The 24,475-nt window shown below is 39.8% G+C and overlaps 1 long non-coding RNA gene across 1 annotated transcript; it reads left to right on the top strand.

Moving 5' to 3' along the window:
- Positions 1-2,895: 2,895 nt before the first annotated feature.
- LOC131701912 (uncharacterized) lies at positions 2,896-22,973 on the top strand. The gene is made up of 3 exons (XR_009309148.1): positions 2,896-2,983; positions 6,568-6,659; positions 22,703-22,973. It is a non-coding gene; the product is annotated as an uncharacterized LOC131701912 (long non-coding RNA).
- Positions 22,974-24,475: the final 1,502 nt, after the last annotated feature.

Below are 24,475 nucleotides of genomic sequence, written 5' to 3'. Positions count from 1 at the left end.
AATGGCAACACGAGGGCGGTAAGCCAAAGGGTGGCCAAAGTGGGGCCAAGCAATGCTCTAATTGTGATTGTAGAGGACATGCAAAAGGAACTTGCTGGGCTGAGGGAGTCGATGCTGAGGGAAAAGGACCCCAGCAGCAGTGTGAAATGCTAGTGGATACTGGAACCAGTGTCTCTATAACTGATGTAGTTCCTCTTACTACTGACTATGTGATTATTGAAGGCGTTGTAGGAGGAATGCAAATTGCATATAAAACAAAACCCGATGCATCTGAAAATTGGAGAACTATGTAATTCGGTAGAATTAAAACACATGAACAAAGTACTTTAGGATTGGATATCATGTCTAAATTTATTTATTTTATTTAGTAGTCGCCAATTCGTTTTTTTGTTATTTTCTCCCCAGTTTAGCAGTATCCAATTTTTTTTTTTTTTAGCTCAGCTCACCGCTACCACCACTGCGCTGACTCGGGAGGGGCAAAGACAAACACACGCTGTCCTCGAAGCGTGTGCCATTAGCCGTCTGCTTTTTTACACACTGCAGACACTAAATTAGTAATAATCTTTTACACAGGAGCACATAGTGTGGTTTTGGTAGGTCAGATGAAAATTACCAGTGTGGAAGGCGCAGGCAACTAGCACCTCTGAAGTTGTTTCATGTAAGTGAGTTGAGTCTGGAGGTAGAACGGGTAGCTGAAAAGTATCCACATCTATGGGCGTGCCACAGAAATGACTGTGGTAAGGCTAGGGGTGTGGAAATTGCAGTGGAAGGAGAACCACACACCCCAACGTCAGTATTCAGTCAATGCTGAAGCAGTAGAAGCTGTACGAGGCATCATACAGGATCTGCTTCAGCAAGGGATAGTGAGAGAGTGTAAGTCCCCTACCAGTGTTTGTATACAAAATGGAGGGTTCACAAGACCCAGACTAAACTACACACATGTCCCTCTCACCTCACAAGTAGAAGCTGACCGTATATGCTGTTAAACATACCTTACACTCTATGAGACTAAAATACCCTCAGTGCAAGGGAGGAGACGTCCTACTGGACTGATATGATACGATCATACGCTGGTTGCCACACACATATGGTCCGTAGGATCTGTATGGGGTGTGGCAACTAGGCACGTAGCAGCTTAATCAGACTAAGAAGTGCGGAGTGAATCACGATTTATCCTGAGGATAGTGAGGGACCCAAGGGTGGGGCCTTATTTCCTTTGGGCAACTGATTCACAGGGAAAACAAATGTCCTCCGTGTCCACATACAGCTGTACCTCCATCACACGGTCTGACTGAAATTGGGGAACCTCTGGATTTATTAGAAAACATTATCTGACACCGGGTTCTGGTTTATGTCAATTTATTTAGTCTACCTTTTCAACTCTGTTTATGGGTCAGGTTAACGATGCCATTAAATGATATGTCTTACAAAGTAAGGTCACTCCGGACGGAAAAACCAGAGGTAGACAGCGGCGTGAAATCTTATCTGAGGTTGCTGGATGGTTCGGAAGTGCTAATTCTGAAATCAATACATTGAATGATGACAGCACCCATATGTATGCAACTAAAGGATTAGCAGAAGCTGCTATGACTACACACAGCAATGCTGAAGCTATAAATATAACTTTAGGATCTATTAGAGTGTTATTAAATGTGCTTTTGAATGACAATGTCGCTCAGCATGAAGAAAGATGTTACAGGATGTGAACTGCTATAATAAACCAATTTGAAAGGGATATTACTGATTTTCTGTCCGGACAGCTGCCAGCGAATCATAGAGCTCAATTACAAGCAAACACTGAAGATAGAAGATAGCTTAGGGATAGAATGGGCTGCTGAAGTATGGGACGCTGTACTCACCCGTCCATTCCGGGGCCCTTATAACACCACAAACTTACAACTGAGGGCAATGATAGCTGTCTGTCTGTTAGCTATGCAACAAGGTAATCATGTATATATGCTAGCCACTGTAGGTTGGGTGGGTAATAATTAATGATATTATTGTATGTACTTGTGATGGGAAACTTAACACTATACTAAATTTGCAATTGCTTGCTATTGTTAGGCCTCTTAAAGGCTTTAAGCAGGTCGTGCAGCAGAACCGTACTCACTGGTGTATTACTTCTGATCGCACTCACCTTTCCATACAACACTGGCAATGTTCCACCAACATCTCATACTCCATAGGTCCTAAAACCATATATGCTTTACCACGCTTATATGTGGGCTCTGGCCGGGACTCTTGATCACTCAGCACTCCAAACAACACAGAAGATGAAAACTGCTCTGGACAACACTCAACACGAAGCAATGATGGCTGAGATACATGCTGATATGGCGGAAGCTGACTCCAAGATTATCAGACCTCTTCCTCAGGATGGGGTTTTGGACCAGGGGCAAAGGTCAAGTTGCCTCCTTGGGGTCCCTTGTCACCCTTGTTCCAGTGTTCTTTCTCTACTGTCGAATGCGCCGCACCCTCCATCAATATCAACGCACTCATGGACGACCACGGCTATGAAGAATGCACTGCTCTAAATTGAGTGCGTGGAAAGACACTCACTGTCGTGTGCTGGTAACCTCTGACAGAAGACGGTCTCGTGGGCTGTATTGGCCAAGGGCCAAAAATGGGGGGTGAAGGGTTAAAATAAATATTAGTTCAACAAGTAGTATGAAAATGCTTGAGTATGTCTCTGTAAGCTATGTTGAATTATGGATAGGTAAGTCAGTGCTTCACAAGGACATTGCTCTTCAGCTGTGTGCCGAGAACATCTTGTGATACTTTGTTTCTTTTTAAGAAGAATATACGTTCTGCTGCACGCACACACTATTTTGTCTTGTTTGTGCATTACTATAAAAGCTGTACCTTGTAACTACATGTCAGAGAAGCATTAGCAGACTGCCTGCGACGTGTTGTCTCTCTTTCTTTATCATCGACTTGGAGACTGAATTCATTTTTCGTCCCTACAGATGCATTTCATAAGAAGGTAATGTTTTGAGGTTTGGTGGTGATGTACGATTCCCTGGCAGATTGCAGAGAAGATACCACAGACTTGCAGGAATTACATTTTTTAAATGTTTAAATACAGGCTGGTCAAGATACATTCAGATTGGCTAACTGTATTTCTCTGTCCTATGAGCTGATTTTGAACAAAAGGTAGAGCTTTCTAGATGTACTGCTGAATATCAGTTTAATTATACAATACTTTCTGGCATTTAATACTAGCCCTATGTTCTTTATAGGATGAGGTTGTTTGGCTCATGTACTGTAGTTACAATGATAAAAGACTGAGTCCCATCTCAACAGATAAAGTTGTCATGAGAGTATGCTATAGCTTAACTTGATGTTTATTACTAGTTCCAATTTAACAGGCAGTAAACTGAATGAAGAGTAGATATCAGCAGGTACAGTATGTCCTTGAAATCATAATTTGATTAAATATTTCATATTTCCCTATTCCCGGAAAGGCTGACCCTTCCTCACATTTTGTATATATCAGTGGGTATGACATTGCATGATATAAACTGCAAAAACAAAATGGAAAACGTCCTCAAATTTTCTTTATCCACATTTTTCCATGTTTCCCCATCCTTGGAGGAGCTGAAGTTTCACAGCAGTTAATTAGCCTGCAATTTTAACTTTTCCTGGAGAGCCTTCATTTTCCCCAAGTACCGGTAAAGGAAATGTTTACTTTTACACAGGTAACAATTCTACTTACAAAGAGAGAGAATGTAAGGGCTGGCAGAGTTGAAGGTCTTGTATGATTTGAATGAAACGAGCAAGGCTGTTCAGTGCAGTTACATAGGATTTCCATAATTTAATGTTGGAGTAACAGAAACCAGGACCATTCTGAATGATTGCAAACATCATAACATACTGTATATACAAACATATTACAATTTGAAGCAACTTGCTCTTAAAATAATAGGAGAAAACATGAAAACTATTAAATTCAGCTAGTTTTGAGGGGTCAGCTAGATTCTATGGTCAGAAGGACCAAAGGTGGTCGAGGATTCATGGGAAGAACAAAAAATCCAATATTTCAATTACCCCCATGTTTTTAAAAAAATATACATTTCATAATTCTGAAAGAATGCATGTTATAATTCAGGGGCTGCATCTAATGCATATTTGGAGGTAGAGAGGAGGAATATTGAATTTATTTGTTTTCAAACTGAATTTTGGTTGATGTAAAATGGGAAGTATACCAGAATATATAGTGTATTTTTGTTACAGGAAACTTCCAAGTTCTTTGACATTGTTACTGAACTCAATAGGACTACATCCATCAGTCTGTTTGCTTTTAGGGAAAAGCTACATCAACTGCAAAGTACAATTGATCATGTAACCAGCAGAGTCCTCAACTTGGAAGATTCTTTTGCTTCAAAACTTCAGGAACTTTCTAAAGTGTAAAACATTAAATGAATAACTTCAAGTATACTTGAAAATTGAAAATGGACTCCCTGGTAGTACTGTATAATCCAAATATGCTATCATAATGAAATGTGTGCTGATAACAGCTGTGGAAAAACTCTATGGTAATTGTTTAAATCACTTACAGCTGCATTTTTTATTCATTTTTATACAAATATCTGAAGACATTTAAGTATTAAATACAGAACTTACAACATAAAAGACTAGTGAAGGCATGTTTAATGTTTAGTATTGTACGTGTGTAACCTAAGTTATCATAAACCAGTATTTCTTATCTGGCAAGTTAATAAAAAAAATTGTTCTGGGCTTCAGTGTAATTTTATTGCTGTTGTTTCAATAAGGATCTATTATTTAAAACATATCATCAGTGCAGTGGTACCAATTGTTTTATGCAGTGCATTGAGATGTACACAGTTATTCATATTCAGAAATCAAGGTACAACATTTACAGTTATCAATTCAATAACTCCACTAGCAGTAGGGTTTCACAAATAATACAAAATAAAATAAAAACAGCATAAACAAAATGTAACCTTAATCAAAACTTGAAACCAAACTTCAGTAATCCCAATGAAAACTACTGTATATCATTCAGCTCAGACCAACACAAACACGTGTAAAAATATGTATTTTGTATAATATTCTGAAATGAAATCAGTCCTTATCTGCCATCTCCGATAATGTGATGAACTGTTAAAATGGAGTCTGATTGTAGACGTGTAGAAATATGGCTGATATCCTCCATGATCCGATGAACAGTAAGGTTCCAATAAGGAAAGAAAGTACAGATCACCAGTACAAATTTTAGCTGCTTGCGTACTCAGGTGCAAAAAATGATTAGTATGTGTGCACACATGTTCTTAAAGGGCAGACGCATAATTAAAGGCACACTAAAAGCACATGGAATAAATGCCTGGCAAATAATATTAAATCCCCACTTACAATGAAGTAGAATAGGTTCTACCTTTTGTAATACAGAACCAATATTTAAAATATTCACTTCTTGATGTAGTAATATTTTAATTAGGGTTACACGTGGTTACTGTTAGTTCTCTTTGAACAATTTGTACATGGTCTGTTCCACACTGGTTCGGATAAGTTAGAATATATTGTATAATTCAAACAGCAGTATCTATAAAATAAATAACGCTCTATTTTCAAATTTCTGTGAAAATGAAACACATAAACATTTGACTATGCAAGGGTGGAAAATGAAAAAAGGAGATACCATTAAGAGATAAAAGCATACAGTACATGGTCACTGGTAAGAAGAGGGGGAAACATACCCACAATTTGACTTCAGTGGCCTGTAAATGATATATTTCAAATCTACTGTAGATGTGCCAATTTGTATATCTTGTAGAAAGCTATGCATAAACTGATGCGTTTGTTTGTTTTCATATCTTCAGGATCCCAACTATACTATGTTACAAAAAATATCCACCATGTCATTACAGTAGTACAATTCTATTAACAGAGCTATCCCCATAACATACGCCTATATATTCCATCTTAAAACAAAATCATGTTGACAAACATTTTGGGACAACACTTGTATATGAGTTTCAGACATGCATTTATATTTAACTGATTATGAAAAGATACTGTAGTCACATTTACAGTATGTATCTAGTTCACATGCTTTGTTTTACACAATTAATACTATACAGTATATCTAGACCTGCAACATTTAAAACGGTTAAAGTAATTATATATACCTAGCTTCTTATAAATATTCAAGAAGTCAACCAATTGTCTGTGCATTTCAATAATTTAGATTAGGCAGTAGAGAAACAGGTAGTATTAGGTTACAATTTTGCTGTCACCACCCTTAAAGGGTATATGATCTTAATGGTACTTGATGAAGATGACAACATTGTATTGTTGCAGACCTTACTAACACACTTGATACCAAAACTATGACACTTTTTCTTTACTGAAACTTTGCTTTACATATAATTAATTGGTTGTGTAACTATTAGAATTACAAGTGTCAGAGGCATGGTCCTGCAATGTCCCATTTAGAGTTTTTTTTTTGTATGCAAAGGTTCTGTTTTAGTGTTTCTTTTTCTCCCTCATCTATGGTCTGTGTTCATCAATAATTTGTGAGATAATGATGGCTTACTTTTTTTTTAGGGCCTCAGCCATGCATCCAACCGGATCAACCAGATTATGCTTCACTTACAAAGACAGGCAGAGGATAGAAGTTCCAGAACCTAAATTGAAGGGTAAGATTTGTTACTCAGAATGTCCCACTGTATTTTTAACTCGGTAAAGTACCATTTAAGACATTAAGTTGCGTATTGTATTTGCAACTGGGTCTAACCTTTGACACAACTAAACCAAGACATTGAAGCTATACTGCGGTACAATTATGCAGCTATTTCAGGAGTAATTTTCATGGGGGAGGTAGTTATACTGGAGAAGCGTGGGGCGAGGGGTAGATTTAGAGTGGAAGCAGGAGTTAGCATGGGTTGAGCACTCAGGTAAAAGAAGGGAACCAGGCTTTTGTCCTGGTTATTGTTTATTTTGTGCATGTAATAAAAAAAAGTCACTGGTGTGAGATGCTGCATGGCTGAACCTGGAAAGACTGATGGCACCCTAAACTTACTTCCCACAAAACCACACACAGAGGCTCCAAGAAAGAACAGTACTGTGAAAATACATATTTTAATGAACACTACCGGTAAGAATGGGATGTAATCTCTTATAGCCCGAATTACCTGAGCACTTATATCAAAGTTGCTCCGTTAAGAGACTTGTGTGCGTCAGACGTCGTCTCCGCCCCGAGGAGATAAATATAAGTGACGCATAAGGCTCAGCGCCATTTTCTTTCAGGCCTGCTGCGTTGGAGTAATGGTTACATTTCTATTTCAGGGAACCAGGGTTTCAACCTAACGTTCCCTTTCAAGTACGAAATGAAACCATTACAGAATGGGATACAACACCCAAGCCGTCACAAGTGAAGGACTTGCAGCACTGGCAGATGTGCTAAAAGGAAGATAAACTGCCTTTAGCATTCTGGCCGAGGACCAAATAAGGGTCTATGGCATGTAGTCCACAGTACAGTAATGAAGAGCCCTCATGCAGTGTACATGCTGCAAGGTTACACTGAGTAACCTCACCAGTTAACAGCAGAAATCTAAAGAGGTGTGTGGCTAACTACCCTAGGACTTAAAGTGGAACACAATAAAAATGTGCTAAAAAGCAGAATGAGAGGCTGGTGTTAACACTCTGGTCCCAAACCATGAGTGCATTCAATGAACAGAGTCCCAGGGAGTTATGTGGATTTTCCTATTGAACGATGCACACACCACGAACTGCCTCGCTGGAGGTTCAAAATGGCCAACTTGCATTATCAGTGTGGTGGCTACAGATGGATTTTTTTCAAATATGGATTTGTATGACCAACACATTGTATTAGAGAAGGAAACATGGACTATTTATAACTTGACAAATCTGACCCGCGCCTCAACCAAAAAAAGTCAGTAACTTTACATTACAAAAATATAGTCGTAGTAGTAATTATATATATATATATATATATATATATATATATATATATATATATATACACAGACGTGCTCAAATTTGTTGGTACCCTTACAGCTCATTGAAATAATGCTTCATTCCTCCTGAAAAGTGATGAAATTAAAAGCTATTTTATCATGTATACTTGCATGCCTTTGGTATGTCATAGAATAAAGCAAAGAAGCTGTGAAAAGAGATGAATTATTGCTTATTCTACAAAGATATTCTAAAATGGCCTGGACACATTTGTTGGTACCCCTTAGAAAAGATAATAAATAATTGGATTCTAGTGATATTTCAAACTAATTAGTTTCTTTAATTAGTATCACACATGTCTCCAGTCTTGTAATCAGTCATTCAGCCTATTTAAATGGAGTAAAGTAGTCACTGTGCTGTTTGGTATCATTGTGTGCACCACACTGAACATGGACCAGAGAAAGCAAAGGAGAGAGTTGTCTGAAGAGATCAGAAAGAAAATAATAGACAAGCATGGTAAAGGTAAAGGCTACAAGACCATCTCCAAGCAGCTTGATGTTCCTGTGACAACAGTTGCAAATATTATTAAGAAGTTTAAGGTCCATGGAACTGTAGCCAACCTCCCTGGGTGCGGCCGCAAAAGGAAAATCGACCCCAGATTGAACAGAAGGATAGTGCGAATGGTAGAAAAAGAACCAAGGATAACTGCCAAAGAGATACAAGCTGAACTCCAAGGTGAAGGTACGTCAGTTTCTGATCGCACCATCCGTCGCTTTTTGAGCGAAAGTACCTACAGTGAAACATGGAGGAGGCTCGGTTATGTTTTGGGGCTGCTTTGCTGCGCCTGGCACAGGGTGCCTTGAATCTGTGCAGGGCACAATGAAATCTCAAGACTATCAAGGCATTCTGGAGCGAAACGTACTGCCCAGTGTCAGAAAACTCTGTCTCAGTCGCAGGTCATGGGTCCTCCAACAGGATAATGACCCAAAACACACAGCTAAAAGCACCCAAGAATGGATAAGAACAAAACATTATTCTGAAGTGGCCTTCTATGAGTCCTGATCTGAATCCTATCGAACATCTATGGAAAGAGCTGAAACTTGCAGTCTGGAGAAGGCACCCATCAAACCTGAGACAGCTGGAGCAGTTTGCTCAGGAAGAGTGGGCCAAACTACCTGTTAACAGGTGCAGAAGTCTCATTGAGAGCTACAGAAAACGTTTGGTTGCAGTGATTGCCTCTAAAGGTGGCAACAAAATATTAGGTTAGCGGTCCCATCATTTTTGTCCATGCCATTTTCATTTGTTTTCTTATTTACAATATTATGTTGAATAAAAAATCAAAAGCAAAGTCTGATTTCTATTAAATATGGAATAAACAATGGTGGATGCCAATTACTTTTGTCAGTTTAAAGTTATTTCAGAGAAAATTGTGCATTCTTCGTTTTTTGTGGAGGGGTACCAACAAATTTGAGCACGTCTGTATATATCTATCTATATATATATATATATATATATATATATATAGCAAAACTTGCTTCAATCAAGCAGCTGTTTTAATATACAGCAATTTCTTCCCTGCTGTTGTGAAACTGCTCGCTCCTAATAGACTGTTCTATAACTGCTAACATATGTTGCTATTGAACGCACCCCAGGGTTCTGCTGATCTATGACATTCAGTTTATTAGATTCTAATAAATGTATGAGGCGTGGCCCATACTGCAGCGTTGCAAATGTCTGCAACAGATGCGTCCTAGAATAACGCTCAAGAGGTTGCAAGGCCTCTTGAGGAGTGACCAGTGACCTTTTCAGGTACCAGGGTGAACACAACTGGATTGACCCCAATTGACTTCTTCCAGTTGTTCATCACTGATGACTTTTTTGAGTATTTGGTTATTCAGACCAATTTGTATGCCCAGCAATACATGGCACAATATGGGGATAACCTGGGGCGATATTCTAGGCTGTGCAAATGGGTCCCCACTAATCTAATTGAAATGAAAAAGTTCTGGGGTTTATCCCTTCTGATGGGACTTGTGAATAAACCTAGAATTGATTTATATCGGTCCACTGACCCCGTTCATGCTTGTTCCCTACCACCATGAGCCAGGACAGATTACAATTAATGTTACATTTTTCACACTATAATGACAATTCTAATGCTCTCTCGAAGGACCATCCTGAATTTGAGACTCTTCAAATTGCCTACCCTTCTCGATCACCTACAGAATAAATTTGAAGAGACATATTCACCTGGCAAAAATGTATCTGTAGATGAGTACCTCCTTCTATTCAAGGGGAGGCTCGTTTTTAACCCTTTGCGGTCCATTTATTCAGCACGTCAGGTCCAATTTATTTTCACAGGCGCAGTTTATTTTAGACGCGCTGTTTAAAAGCATTTTTTTTCATAGTAAAACAGGTTTAAATGGCACTGCATATCAACAGGACACTCAGTACTGCATCTCCAGCCCCGTCCCACCTCTTGTTTGCTATATTTTTCACATACGTCTTAATAATAGTACATAACGATAAATCATCTCCTGATCACTCGTTTTATCACCAAACTCCTCAATAATGCGATCCAAGTCATTATTTTATTACTATAACATCTAAAAAAAGCTCTGCAAATGTCTGTTATATTCTTTGAGTGCTGGATGGAGAAGCAGCTATCTTGTTTGTTTATGTCCGTGTTATCTATGTGGTGTCGGGCTATCTGTATTCATGAGATACAGCCATTTTTTTTTTCGGTTTCTCTCGGCTCCTATCAGTCTCACATGGCCATTGAATGGTTTTCCCGGCTTTTTCCAGAGAAAAAACGACTAGTGACCTGTTTTTTACGTCTTTTTGATGATGTCAGACAGGGTCTGACATTGGACCGGAAAGGGAAAATTGCAATGTCGGACCAGGTCCAGCATAGGACCGCAAAGGGTTAAACAGTATATTCCCAAGAAACGTGCCCGTTATGGGATTAAACTGTACAAACTGTGTGAGAGCTCCACTGGGTACGCTCATCGGTTCAGAGTGTACACAGGGAAGGACTCAGATTGAGCCACCTGGCTGCCCCGTATGGTTCCAGACCACTGAAAATTGTATGGGATATGGTTTTTCCCCCATTCTAAATTTGGGCTACCATTTGTATATAGACAGCTTCTACATAGGAATCCCTCTGTTTAGGGTTTTGTACACATCCCAAACAATGGTTTGTGGCACAGTAAGACCAAACAGGAAGGGATTTCCCCATCAATTGGAAGCCAAGAAACAGAGGTGTGGCAAAACCAGTGCTCTGCGCTGTGAGGAACTGCTGGCAATGAAATACACAGATAAATATGTGCACCTCCTCACCACCATTCACAGTGAGGCCACCATGATGGCAATTCCTGTGTGAGGTCAGGACACTCGCACAAATAAGTGTGCTGGACTACAACAGACACATGGGAGGTGTAGATAAGTCAGACCCAATTCTGGAGCCGTGCAATGCTGCAAGGAAGACCATGGCATGGTATCAAAAACTTGCATGTACATGGTCCAGATTTCATTATACAACAGCCATGTTATAACCTGTACGGCTCCAGAAAACAAGCTTACTTTTCTAGCCTTTCAGACTTCTGTCTTCTCCAGCCAAGAAATGCCAGAAACATCATTTTATACGGATGCTGCCACCATCTGGGAGTAAAGGAAGGCCACAAAAAAAGTGCCATGTATGTTCCCACAAGGGCATGCGGAGGGATACACGGTACTACTGTCCACACTGTCCCTCTCAGCCAGGCCTGTTTGAAGGAGTGTTTTGAAAGGTACCACACAGTACATGAATACTAGAACGACTAAACCCCAGAACAATCCACCATGACCAGTAACAAAAGGTATTAAAAGTCACTTGTTGTCATGCAGCAACATTACCTTGTGGAAGGGGAAAGTTCAAAGTGACCTAGTCTCAGTCTATGACCTATACATGCCTGACAAACTATAGAAAGGTGCACATATTTGGTATTTCTGAATTCAGGACACTCTGGGCAATCCAGAAACAGTGGATCAAAAGCTGTTAAATTCACAGGTCCAAATATAAGGACAAAAAAATGACTTTTACCATATGCAGTGACGTTGCATCAAATATGAGAAGGATTATGGGTAACACCCCATTTATGCACAAGGTCATGTTACCCATTTATAAAATCCTTATCTTGTGCAGTTTCAGAAAATATATACTTATATGTACTTATCTTATTCTTTGGTGGAGTAGTGGCCATTTGAAATCAGGGTGGGTACAATAGACCATAGACTGTGTTTTTCAAAGTGGCAAATTAAAAGTGGCCTGGTATCTGTTTAGAGCATGTAAACCAATGAAAAGATTTCCACATAGGCACAGGCACATACAGCATCTTAAAAGTGTCTACATTCTTACACCAAACATTAGCATTTTAGGGACTACATGTGATGCAGGTATAATGCATTTTATGAAAAAGTTGCATTTTGTTTACAATAATAGCTGTATTTTTTGGTCACATGTCCAAATAAACCACAAAAAAACTTGCACCAATGGAAACTTCAGAGTATATATACAGATGTGCTCAAATTTGTTGGTACCCTTACAGCTCATTGAAATAATGCTTCATTCCTCCTGAAAAGTGATGAACTTGATCCAGCAGCTTGATGTTCCTGTGACAACAGTTGCAAATATTATTAAGAAGTTTAAGGTCCATGGAACTGTAGCCAACCTCCCTGGCATGGCCGCAAGAGGAAAATCGACCCCAGATTGAACAGAAGGATAGTGCGAATGGTAAAAAAAGAACCAAGGATAACTGCCAAAGAGATACAAGCTGAACTCCAAGGTGACGGTACGTCAGTTTCTGATCGCACCATCCGTCGCTTTTTGAGCGAAAGTGGGCTCCATGGCAGAAGACCCAGGAGGACTCCACTTTTGAAAGAAACATAAAAAAGCCAGACTGGAATTTGCTAAAATGCATATTGACAAGCCACAATCCTTCTGGGAGAATGTCCTTTGGACAGATGAGTCAAAACTGGAGCTATTTGGCAAGTCACATCAGCTCTATGTTCACAGACGAAAAAATGAAGCTTTCAAAGAAAAGAACACCATACCTACAGTGAAACATGGAGGAGGCTCGGTTATGTTTTGGGGCTGCTTTGCTGCGCCTGGCACAGGGTGCCTTGAATCTGTGCAGGGCACAATGAAATCTCAAGACTATCAAGGCATTCTGGAGTGAAACGTACTGCCCAGTGTCAGAAAACTCTGTCTCAGTCGCAGGTCATGGGTCCTCCAACAGGATAATGACCCAAAACACACAGCTAAAAGCACCCAAAAATGGATAAGAACAAAACATTGGACTATTCTGAAGTGGCCTTCTACGAGTCCTGATCTGAATCCTATCGAACATCTATGGAAAGAGCTGAAACCTGCAGTCTTGAGAAGGCACCCATCAAACCTGAGACAGCTGGAGCAGTTTGCTCAGGAAGAGTGGGCCAAACTACCTGTTAACAGGTGCAGAAGTCTCATTGAGAGCTACAGAAAACGTTTGATTGCAGTGATTGCCTCTAAAGGTTGTGCAACAAAATATTAGGTTAGGGGTCCCATCATTTTTGTCCATGCCATTTTCATTAGTTTTATTATTTACAATATTATGTTGAATAAAAAATCAAAAGCAAAGTCTGATTTCTATTACTTATGGAATAAATAATGGTGGATGCCAATTACTTTTGTCAGTTTCAAGTTATTTCAGAGAAAATTGTGCATTCTTCGTTTTTTGTGGAGGGGTACCAACAAATTTGAGCACGTCTGTATATATCTATATCTATCTATATATATATATATATATATATATATATATATATATATATATATATATATATATATATATATATATTTGTCAGGAGTACCTGAAAAGGAACATAGAGTAATTTTGATGTAAGCCAGGAGACTCCCAAATTCAAAAAATGCTGTTACAAGGGCCTCAGCAGAGAAGCGGTTAAACAAAAATGACCACAATAAAATAAAACATCTCGTTACTTATTTGTACTCTCTTAAAATAAACGTTTTCTATAAATTAAGTTTTAGATTTGGCAAAAGTTAAGTTTTACATTTTACTTCAGATATTTACATTGATTACAGTGTAGAATGCACACAGATTAAAAGTATACTGTACAACTTTCAAGTCGCGTTTGAATATTTTTTATTTCAAGAAAAAATTCAACAAAAAATTAGTTTGGCAAACTCACCTAGCAACAACATGTTGAAAACCAAAAATAATATCAGCCCTCCCTGCTAACTTGAGATCTACTATAAAGGAGTTTATCCTAATCTCACAGGTACACCCACAACCAGCATGGCAGCATCCATCTTGATTCTCTTCTTCTTCTTCTTCTGGTTAATCTATATGGTGCATTCCATCTATTATTTTAGATGATTAGCGCCCTCTATCTGTAGTCCTTTGTCTGTCTTTCTTTTACTTTATTTTTCTGTCATCTTTATGACTTCCCTTCTTTTCCTGTTTCCTTTATATATTTCGTCAGTATCCTTTCTCTATTCAGTCTCCCTTCCTCTTTCCCTTTTCCCAGCAAGTTCTTTATATTGACTTCATATACCTCCATTTCTCTCAGCATCCTCTCCATTTTCCTTCTCTGCTCCTCATATTTCTCACACATTAATAACTAATGTTCTACTGTTTCAGCTACTTTACATTTTTAACACTTTCCATCGTCATGTTTCCCCAGTCTTAAAAGATGTTCATTTAAAGAACTATGCCCAATCCTTAACCTATCCAACGCTCTTTTCTCTTTCCTTCCCAACTCTTTGTTCACCCAACTGTTATTCAGCTCTTTCTGGATATTATGATAAAACCTTCCTTTTATGCTTTCATCCCATCTCTCCTGCCATTCTTTTACTATCATTTTTTTCACATAGCCTCCCATTTCCTGCGATCCCAATGGAATCACCACATCAATTTCCTCTCTTTTTAACCCATTTTTTGTTGCCAGATCAACCATCTCGTTGCCCTGAATGCCAGAGTGACCAGGAATCCAAACTAAAATCACTTCGATCCCCATTATTGTACCTTCCTTATATTGTTGCATTATTTCAAACATGATACTCCCCTTTTAATGCAATAAGAACACTCAATCTGAAAATATGACTGCTTTTTTAGGCTTTATTTCAGTTATTTTATCTATTGCAAATAGTATAGCTACCATTTCTGCAACATATACCGATAAATGGTCAGATATCCTCGCTATTTTACAGAGATCTAATTCTGGAATATAATACGCTATTGCCACTCTTCCTGTTTTTGGATCCTTGGATCCATCTGTATATATACATAGTGCCTCCATACTCTTCTCCTCTACAAAAGCTTGACTTTTTTTTCAGTTCCATTTTTTCCCCTCCTTTCTTCACTTGCTCACTCAATCCTATACAATAGTTTGGTTTTTCCATCAACCATCCCGGAAACACATTTATATTAACATTCTTTACCAGTTTCCATTCCCAATTCCTTTATCCATTTTTGAATCCACCACCCCAACGTGCCCCCATTTGTTTCCCACATCTCCTTTTTATAATGATTAATCCACCTATCTTCCATGCTTTTCCGAGGAGGAAATTCTGAATGCAGAGAGTTAGCCTTTATCCAATATTTTATACTTAACCATTTCCTCCTTAGTTTCAATGGCATCTCATTCATTAAAACCTGCATAGCATTTATTGGAGCAGATTTCATAGCTCCTATGCATACCCTTATTGCTTTAGCTTGCAAATTATCCAATTTTTCCATCTTACTTTTACAAGTTCCCACTAGAATCTGACTTCCATAATCTATTACACTCCTAATTAACCCTCTGTATATCATTATCATACAAGTTTTATTTGCTCCCCAACTCGTCCCTGAAATACTTCTTAGAATATTCATCCTTCCTTTACATTTATCTATTATAGAATTTATTTGTTTTCCCCCCAAGTTATTTTATCAAACCACACTCCCAAGTATCTAAATTCCTCCACCTCTTTAAGAATCTTATCTTGGTATAAAAAATGTAACTTCTCCTGCTCTCTTCTTCTTCGTGAAAATAATAGCACCTCTGTTTTTGTTATTGATATTTTAAAGCGCCATTTATTTGACCACTTTTCCAGATTATTCATTGCCTCCTGCAATTCCCTCCTAACTATTTCAATATGTTTATTCCTTTTATAAATAACCCCGTCATCAGCAAACAGACCTACAGATACTTTCGATCCTACTAAAATATCCTCAGCTAGATCATTTATCATTATATTAAATAGCAAAGGGCTAATAACACTTCCTTGAGGAGTTCCATTTTGCATCTCAAATCTTTCAGAGAACTTCCCCTTAATTTTTACTTTAAATCCTCTTTCCTTCAGAAACTCTCTGATCCACCACAAAGTCCTCCCTTTAATTCCCGATGATGCTATTTTATATATTAAACCTTCTTTCCAGACCATATCATACGCTTTCTCTATGTCAATAAAAACTGCCCCAACCACCTCATTCTCACTTAATGCCTCCTTGACTTCAGTAGACAATCTTACCAACTGATCAGTCATCGATCTATTTTTACGAAAGCCACTTTGATAATCACTCATTAATTTTTTAGATTCCAAAAAATACCACATTCTCTCACACACCATCCTTTCCATAATTTTACATATAGTAGCTGTCAATGCTATTGTTCGATAAGATCCCACTTCACCCGGATCCTTTCCTGCCTTACTTATAGGAATGATGACAGCATTCTTCCATTCTTTAGGCAACACCCCCAACTCCCACACTTTATTATAAAGTTTTAATAATATTTCTAAACTTCTATCTGGTAACATTTTATACATAATATAAGAAATCTTATCTTCACCTGGCGAGGAATTCTTGCCTTTCAATCACAGCTTTCACTTCACTTATTAAAAATGACACATTTATTTTTGTTTTGACATCTTCCCTATCTTCCAGTATTACTGAATTATTTATACAAAATGGTCCCCTTATCTAAAAATTCTTTATTATAATTCTCATCTTGCCCCACCTTAGCAAATGCTAACAGAATAGAGGCTTTCTTCTCATCATCCGTTATAATTATTCCATCTTGATCCTCATTTACTGGAGAGCACATTGTCTTAAGGGCTCTTAAAGGTACCTTGCCAATTAAAAGTCTGCCGACATAAAATCAATAACATATTATTTTGATTGAATAAACTTCTAACAGTAATAAAACAACTGACTGATAAGTATTTATTAATTTTTTAACCCTTTGTTGGTAACGTAACACCATGAAATAAGGTATTATTTTATAGGGGGTTACACGTAAGAGCCCTAAGGGAAGAATCATGGATGCTGCTGCCATCAGGCCCAAAACTCTCTGGAAGGTTAGTACCCTCACTGCTGCATTGGGCTGAAACGGCTCCAAGCAGACAGTTAGCCTCTGGATTCTGTTGTCGACAGATTGGCAATCATATTTCCTGAACTGAGGTTTATGCTGAGATAGACAACCCCTTGAAAGGGTGTCAGCTGGCTTTTCGACTGGTTCACCGTGAGGCCTAGCCCTTGAAGATGACTGGTGACCAGTCACGTGTGCAACACTGCCTGTGCTGGTGACTCGGCACATATCAGCCAGTCATCCATATAATTGAGCACTATGATGCCTTTCCGTCTTAGGGGGGCCAATTATAGCATCCATGCACTTTGAAAAAGTGTGAGGAGCTAAAAAGAGGCCAAACAGCAGTACACAGAGCTCGTACGCAAGTACATCCAGGTCTCATAAGGACGTGAATATAGGTGTCCTTGAGGCCCACCGTAGTGAATCAGTCGCCTGACCTGACTGACTGCAACAGCTTCTGCATTGTCAGCATCTTGAACCTGCGTATCCTCAAGTACAGATTGAGCTGTCTAAGGTCAAGTATCGGTCTGAAGCCGCCATCCCGTTTCGACACCAGGAAGTACCTGGAATAAAATCCTTCTCTCTCGCTGAGAGGGTGAACAATTGAAATTGCCTGTTTTTGCAGTAGTGCTGACACCTCCTGAGACTAATACAGTGTCTTGAGGGTTCATGACTGTAATTACGATCATGCTCTGTAAGTGAGGGAAACAAAACTGCAGAGAGTAGCCGGCCCTGATGGTGGTAAGCACCCAGGTATCTGTGGTGCATGATCGCCAATAATTCAGGTGGACCCTGGACCTGAGGCAGCAATCTCCTAGGGCTGCTAGCTCGTAGAGGCTCGCACCTGCCTTATGCGGCTGCTGCTTGTGAGCAGGGTGCCGATAATTGCGCCAGCCTCCATTAGCTATAACAGGGGTTGCATGAGCCTGCGCCTGCTTCTGGGGCTGAGGGTGCCTGTTTCACTATTGCTTTGCCGACTTACGGGCTGAGGGATTCTGCTTGGGGAGGTGGCATGCCAACTCCTTGGAAGACTTCCGTGCTTGGTGAGAGTGCTTTAGCATCTCATCCACTGCCGGGCCAAATGTATGACCCGGCGTTACAGGTGCATCTAGTAATGACACCTTGTCCTTGTCGGGCACTCGAGCCTGAGAAAGCCAGATCTGTCTTTTTGCCACCAGCAATGCGGGCATGCTCCTGCCCAACACCTGACTATTGTATTTAGACAGTTGGAGCAGGTGGTTATTGACCATGCTCAGCTTGTCCAACTGGAGGGATGAGGGCCTATGGTCAGAAGACAAACTGTAACAGCATGGCCACCAGTATGCTACTGTAGCTACCAAGACGCATGCAAAATGCTGAGGCCACATAGGCCTTTTTCAGCATCATCTCAGTGATGTGGCATTGCTTATTGGGACAAGAAATGTCTCTTTGCAGCAAAGCTAGATTGGGTATCTGCACCAGAGGTGATTGAAGCCTCAACAGGCAGAAACTGGGCAAGGCCCAGCTTATCTGCATCGTGCACCTTATACAAACTGTCCAATGACCTTGAGACAGCCAGGGCAGGGCTCCCAGGATGATTGCACCTCGTGAAAAAAATCTGGGAGAACCGGGGTGGCCGGGCGCTGGCATACAGTAGCAGGCACCCTATCAAATATAGAGCGCTTGGGCTCATCTTTTGGTAGCACGTCTCATGAGGGAGGTGAGCTTCTCTGACAGGGAGGAGCTTACCGTGGGACCAAAGATTCTTGGGTGTCCATGTCAGATGCAGACAAGGTATCCTCCTGCGCTGGTTTGTGGGTCAGGCAAAGGTGCCTGAACCGCGGGGACTGAGACAACTAGGGGGCCTCGCAGCAGTTCCATCAGTTCATAGCTTCAAAAAGCTTTTCCATTTGCCCCACAACCCGGTCAGTATTGCCAGAATGCCTGCTACAATGGCTTCTGTCCCTTTTTCTTAGCGGAGGAGAGGGGGAGCTCTCTGAGCCAGGTGACAAAAAGGAGGATTTAGAGGAGCGCAGGCTCTTAGTCCTGCTCCTACCCCTAGAGGGTTGCTTCCTAACTCCCAGTATAACAGGGTGGTCTCTGTTGACCGCACTGCAGGGAACAAATGGGGTGACTCTGTATGCTGCGCCGGCGTCAGCAATGCAGAATGGTCCCTAGAACAGTGGGGCTAGCCTCCTTTCTAGTGTCCTTTTAGAAATATGAGCACAAGTGGCAGTGGCAATGCTGATAGCAGTGCGGGGCACTCCATCAGTGACCATGCTGGCAGTGGTGCCGGACCCTCTGGCAGTGGCAACGCTGTCAGCAGGAATGCTGGCAGCAGCGCGGGGCATTCCAGCAGTAGCGGCAGTGCTGGGCACTCCAGCAGTGGCAACCCTGGCAGCTACAATGCTGACAGCAGCATGGGGCACTCCGGCAGTGGCAACACTGGCAGCGGCAATGCTGGCAGCAGTGCGGGGCACTCTGGCAGTGGCAGTGACGCTGGGCACTCCGGCAGGGGCAGTGGCACTGGGCATTCCGGCAGGGGCGCAGGTCCTGGGCACTCCTCTTCTTGCAAGGGGCAGTTGAGCACAAAGTCCCAGCTACTCTCCCTTTTTGGCTCTTGGGCAGGCCGCACCTCCCTCGCTCGCCTCTGGAACCGACAGCTCCTCCCCTTCTTTTTCCTTTTGGCAGGTGGCAACTCCTCGTCACTCTGAAAGGGGCAGCACCTGGTGTACTACCCGGGCTCTGCACATGCGAGGCACCATGGAAGCGCTTTTTCCATCTGGCTTCCGTTCTCCATTTTCTTTTTCTCTTTTTTTTCAAATAAACCTCCAGCTCTGTATCTGAGTCTCCAGGGCCGCTATCCCACTCCTGACACTAAATGTGACCGGGTAGCATTGGCAAAGAGACTCAGAGACCAGAATGCTGCAGTTTAAGCGCTCATGCACATTTACCATACAAATTACAAAACAACAAACCACGCCGCACAGCACCTGCACCATCACAAATCTAAATTGACACCTGTGATCACCCTTTTATACACCTGTGGCTGGAGTCTAATTAATCATTTAATCATTTATTAAATTTATGTCTCCAGCCACATTCCCACGTGTTTTTGCAGGGAGGAATTTAACCACTTCTCTAAAACCAAATATTACATCACAGTATGATAATATCATAAGAAACTTGACATTCTGCATCTTAAACACATTCTGTGTGATAGAAACATTTCTTGTGGTAAATGTATTCACTGTATATCTTTTTTTCAATAGTCTTGCAGCTATTATTACACAATGCTTACAAAAAAAAGATGCTTTATTGTTCTATGAAGAAATAGTCCATGCTCTGAAACACTATGCACCCAATGAGGAGGAACTAATGGAATTTGATACAAATTCTGACAAAAAGTACTCACTTGCTGAGCTTAAAAAAAGCATTATGAATTTAAGGTCAAAAGAAACAACATTTTTATTCATCCAGGCATATAATATATATGTAGTTTACATATTCTTTCTTGCTTGCTTTCTTTCTTTGTATTCACATTTAGAGAATAATAGAGTTTTGCAAGGATCTGATTAAAATAGATATTTTCTCCAAGCTAGCTGCACAAAGATATCTAATGTACAAATGGATTGCAATTTTTTCTATTCTATATTTAGCAGTACTGTACATATACATAAAGAAGTCAAAAGTAACGGAAGTCAAACATAGGACATTTCAATTCCTATTTTTTGGGGTTTTTTTTGGCAGGATACTGAACTGGAATGAAGTTGACCTGGGCTATTTAAATCATAGAGGGTTTGCTATAAATGCTGTATAAAATGCATGCAGTGTCCAAAATAACTGGCATATATTGTTTGCTGTTTGCTTCTGGGGTGTGGGTAAGGTGTATCTCTAAACACCTATGGTTTGCAATGGTAAATCTTTGTTTGTGGTAGAGTGGTGTTCATTACAATCGTTCTACCATGAAGTAATTATTTTTTTGAAGAGGATAACAGACCAAAAAAACAATTTTTTTAAGCAGTAAAAGTCTGTGCCTTTTAATGTGTTTCTATGGATTAATTGTCATCTTAAATTTTTGTCAGTAGGATTTGATAAAAATACAATTGATGTGATTTGTTCAAGGTGAATGGTAAATGTACTTAAATTATATATATGTTTTTAAATGTAAGGGTTTTTGGATATGCTTTTTAAATGTTCTTTTATGAAAAATAAATTGCCTTCTTTGGCTAAGCTGACCTGGCTTATAAACAGTTTTTTACTGTACAATAGGATTCTTTTATATTGCTTGTTGATGCCTTAAACAGAATATATATATATATATATATATATATATATATATATATATATATATATATATATATTATAAAAAATATATCATTTGGAGAATAAGCACGTTTAACCACGTAGTCCATTACACAGGAGGGCATTGAGACAATGTATAATCTTAAAACCCTATACAGCATCTTCTTAGTCTTCTCAGTCTTATTTTTCTACCACTTGGTAGAAGAGATATGTAAAACAGCCAGCTTGCCTATATCGGCAGGAAAAATCTGCAATTACAACTCTCTATACAGTCATTAAGGTTTCTTTTAATTGTGTATCCTGGTGTTTGATTTCCTTTTGTTCTGTAAATTGCACCTTCCAGCTTGGGCATTTAATAATTGGTACCCAAGGTAACCATTGGCAATGGTTTACATGAGAGAGCATTATAGGTTACTGCATCCCTTGAGAAACCATGGCCATCTGTAACTTTGTCTCCTTCAATACCCGGTTCACAAAGAACACAGGGCCTTTTGTGCTGTAAAGAGAATAGTGTATCACATATCTTGTGGTGTGGACTACAAGCACATCTTTGTTATTCTTTTTTTTCTGGAATATCAAAGGTTCTGAACCAAAACCCATAAAAAAAGAAACAGTACAGCTATAGTCACTGTTGTGAAAGAAGTTATGGAGAAATTGAGGAATGTCTTAGGTTGTAAATAATCAGTGATTAACAAATTATCTCCGGTCTACATTGTAATGCGTAACATAGAAAGTGGTGGCCCCTGCATGGTTCTGTTACAAAATGTGGTGTGACAGAGAAGGAATCTGAGCTGCAAATCTCCCTCCCGACCAGAAAGGGTGCTGTGTAAGGTTGGTGGTATGCTTTCCCATAGATGAGGCGACTCGATGGTAGGTGGGAATCGGAAGTCGGACATTTTGGAAGAAACGCCTAGCTACAAGTTTGCTAAACAAGTCCATTGTGATGAGCTACGGGGCAGGCAGCGATTGGATAGACCGTGGTGCCAGGCTGATCACAGGGTGGAGTTTGACAGTACAAAGGGTACGCAGCTACATGAGTACGGCTCCTTATGCTGAAACGTGATTACAAGCCTGTTTTTGTTTTGTATTACAGCGTACTAGCTGACCGGGAGCTGAGCCACGGAGCCAGCACAGAAACCCCAGAGCACTACTCGCACTGCACAGCACAGCACAGCACAGCACAGCACTATCCCACACCACCTGTACTGGAGCATTTTCCCCGTGCACAAAGGTGGACCTTGGGTGGATGATTGTTTATTCTTTGGGACTGAAAACCTGCCGTGTTTACTCCCTGATACCATTGCTGGTAGGAGGGGCAGATTTATTGTTTACTTTTTAAATAAACACAGACGATTTGATAATTGTATTGAACTGTTTGGACATTCACTCATGTCCAGAAAAGGAAAGAATTATCCTTACCAGATTACCGCAGTTCAGTGCTTCAGTCAGTCATCTCCTGCCCAATAATTTGTGTTTTTTGTTCCAGCTGGACAATAAACACATGGCCTCAAACAGCTGCACAAAAAACACTTCCAGTTAAACAACAGCAGTTTTCTTTCATAGCCAGCTGTATCACAGTCTCTAGTTATACGACAATTTTGAGTCGCAGAAATCTCGACATTTTCACACTCAGCTGAGCTGAGGCCTGCACTGCAGACAGAGTATGTACAGCCAATCATGTATGTGAATCTGAAACAAATACACATTGGAAATGTGAAAAAACACCAAGTTACGAAAGTGCCCAGCCATTTAAGGTGGAGATATAAAAAACACAACCCAAGTTTCAAGAAACCATTGGGGCAACCTTGTCCCGCACAAAGGAAATAGGCACAACTGGAAAACCAATGGGGGCCAAGATTGCCCCAATTGTTTCTTCTAACTTTTATCAAACTTCTTTTGGTGCAAGTTCGAGACGCTTTTATTGTGCCTGAAAAACACACACCAAGTTAGTAGAAACAATTGGAGCAACCTTGACCCCCACTGCTGTTACAGTTGTGCCTATTTGCTTGGTGGTGGCCAAGGTTGCCCAATTGTTTCTTCTAACTTCAGCTTGTGTTTTTCAGACTACCTAGATAATTCAATATTTGTAATTATGAAAATATTTTAGCGTTTTCTATACTTGTGGTTATGAATGAGATTCATTCACTTGTTTCCACCATTTGTAACCTTACGGAATGTTTGCTGTATTGCTAAAATAATATACCGTTATTTGCACCCAGTGTAATGTTACTACCAAGAAATTATCAATGCAACTGTAGCCTATCTGAAATCTGGATATGTACATTATATGACAACTGACCTCTACTATAGATTTTATTTGAATTATACAAATAAAAACCTAAGGGTAAATCATGAAATATGAAAACATGAGTGAGGTGATTGTGGATTTGCAATGCACCCTTGTTAGGGAGTTTTATCGTAATTTTAAAAGCTTAATAAATATACAATGAAATGTTCCATACATGGTATACATTTATAATAACTAACAACTACAAACACAAATGACACTTCAAACATATGTATTTATGGCCTACAATCATACATACTAAAATGCATAAAGTAGATGTCATCATAAGAAAATAAATTCCACCCAAGCCTACATAGATGGCTTACCCTCCACCCCATCCAAAAAAAAATATTTCAAAATTTTCGCGTCGCTAAAATAAAATAGAACCTGTTTCCAGTTTTTTTTTTCGTTGTGCGACTGGAATGAAACTGATCAATCAGAAGCAAGGTTAACACCCTTGACACATATCAAACACACACCTCAAAACAAGTTAATCATGAACGACAAAGTTAATTTATGAGGTGCAGTAGTATCCATTATTATATGATTTCAAATTGAACGACTACAAAGACATCCAGA

This window comes from Acipenser ruthenus, chromosome 2 (assembly GCF_902713425.1).
Source record: "Acipenser ruthenus chromosome 2, fAciRut3.2 maternal haplotype, whole genome shotgun sequence".
In the NCBI taxonomy this organism is placed as follows: Eukaryota; Metazoa; Chordata; class Actinopteri; order Acipenseriformes; family Acipenseridae; genus Acipenser; species Acipenser ruthenus.
The sequence above is the reverse complement of the archived record's forward strand: the minus strand, read 5'-3'. Positions and strand labels throughout refer to the sequence as shown.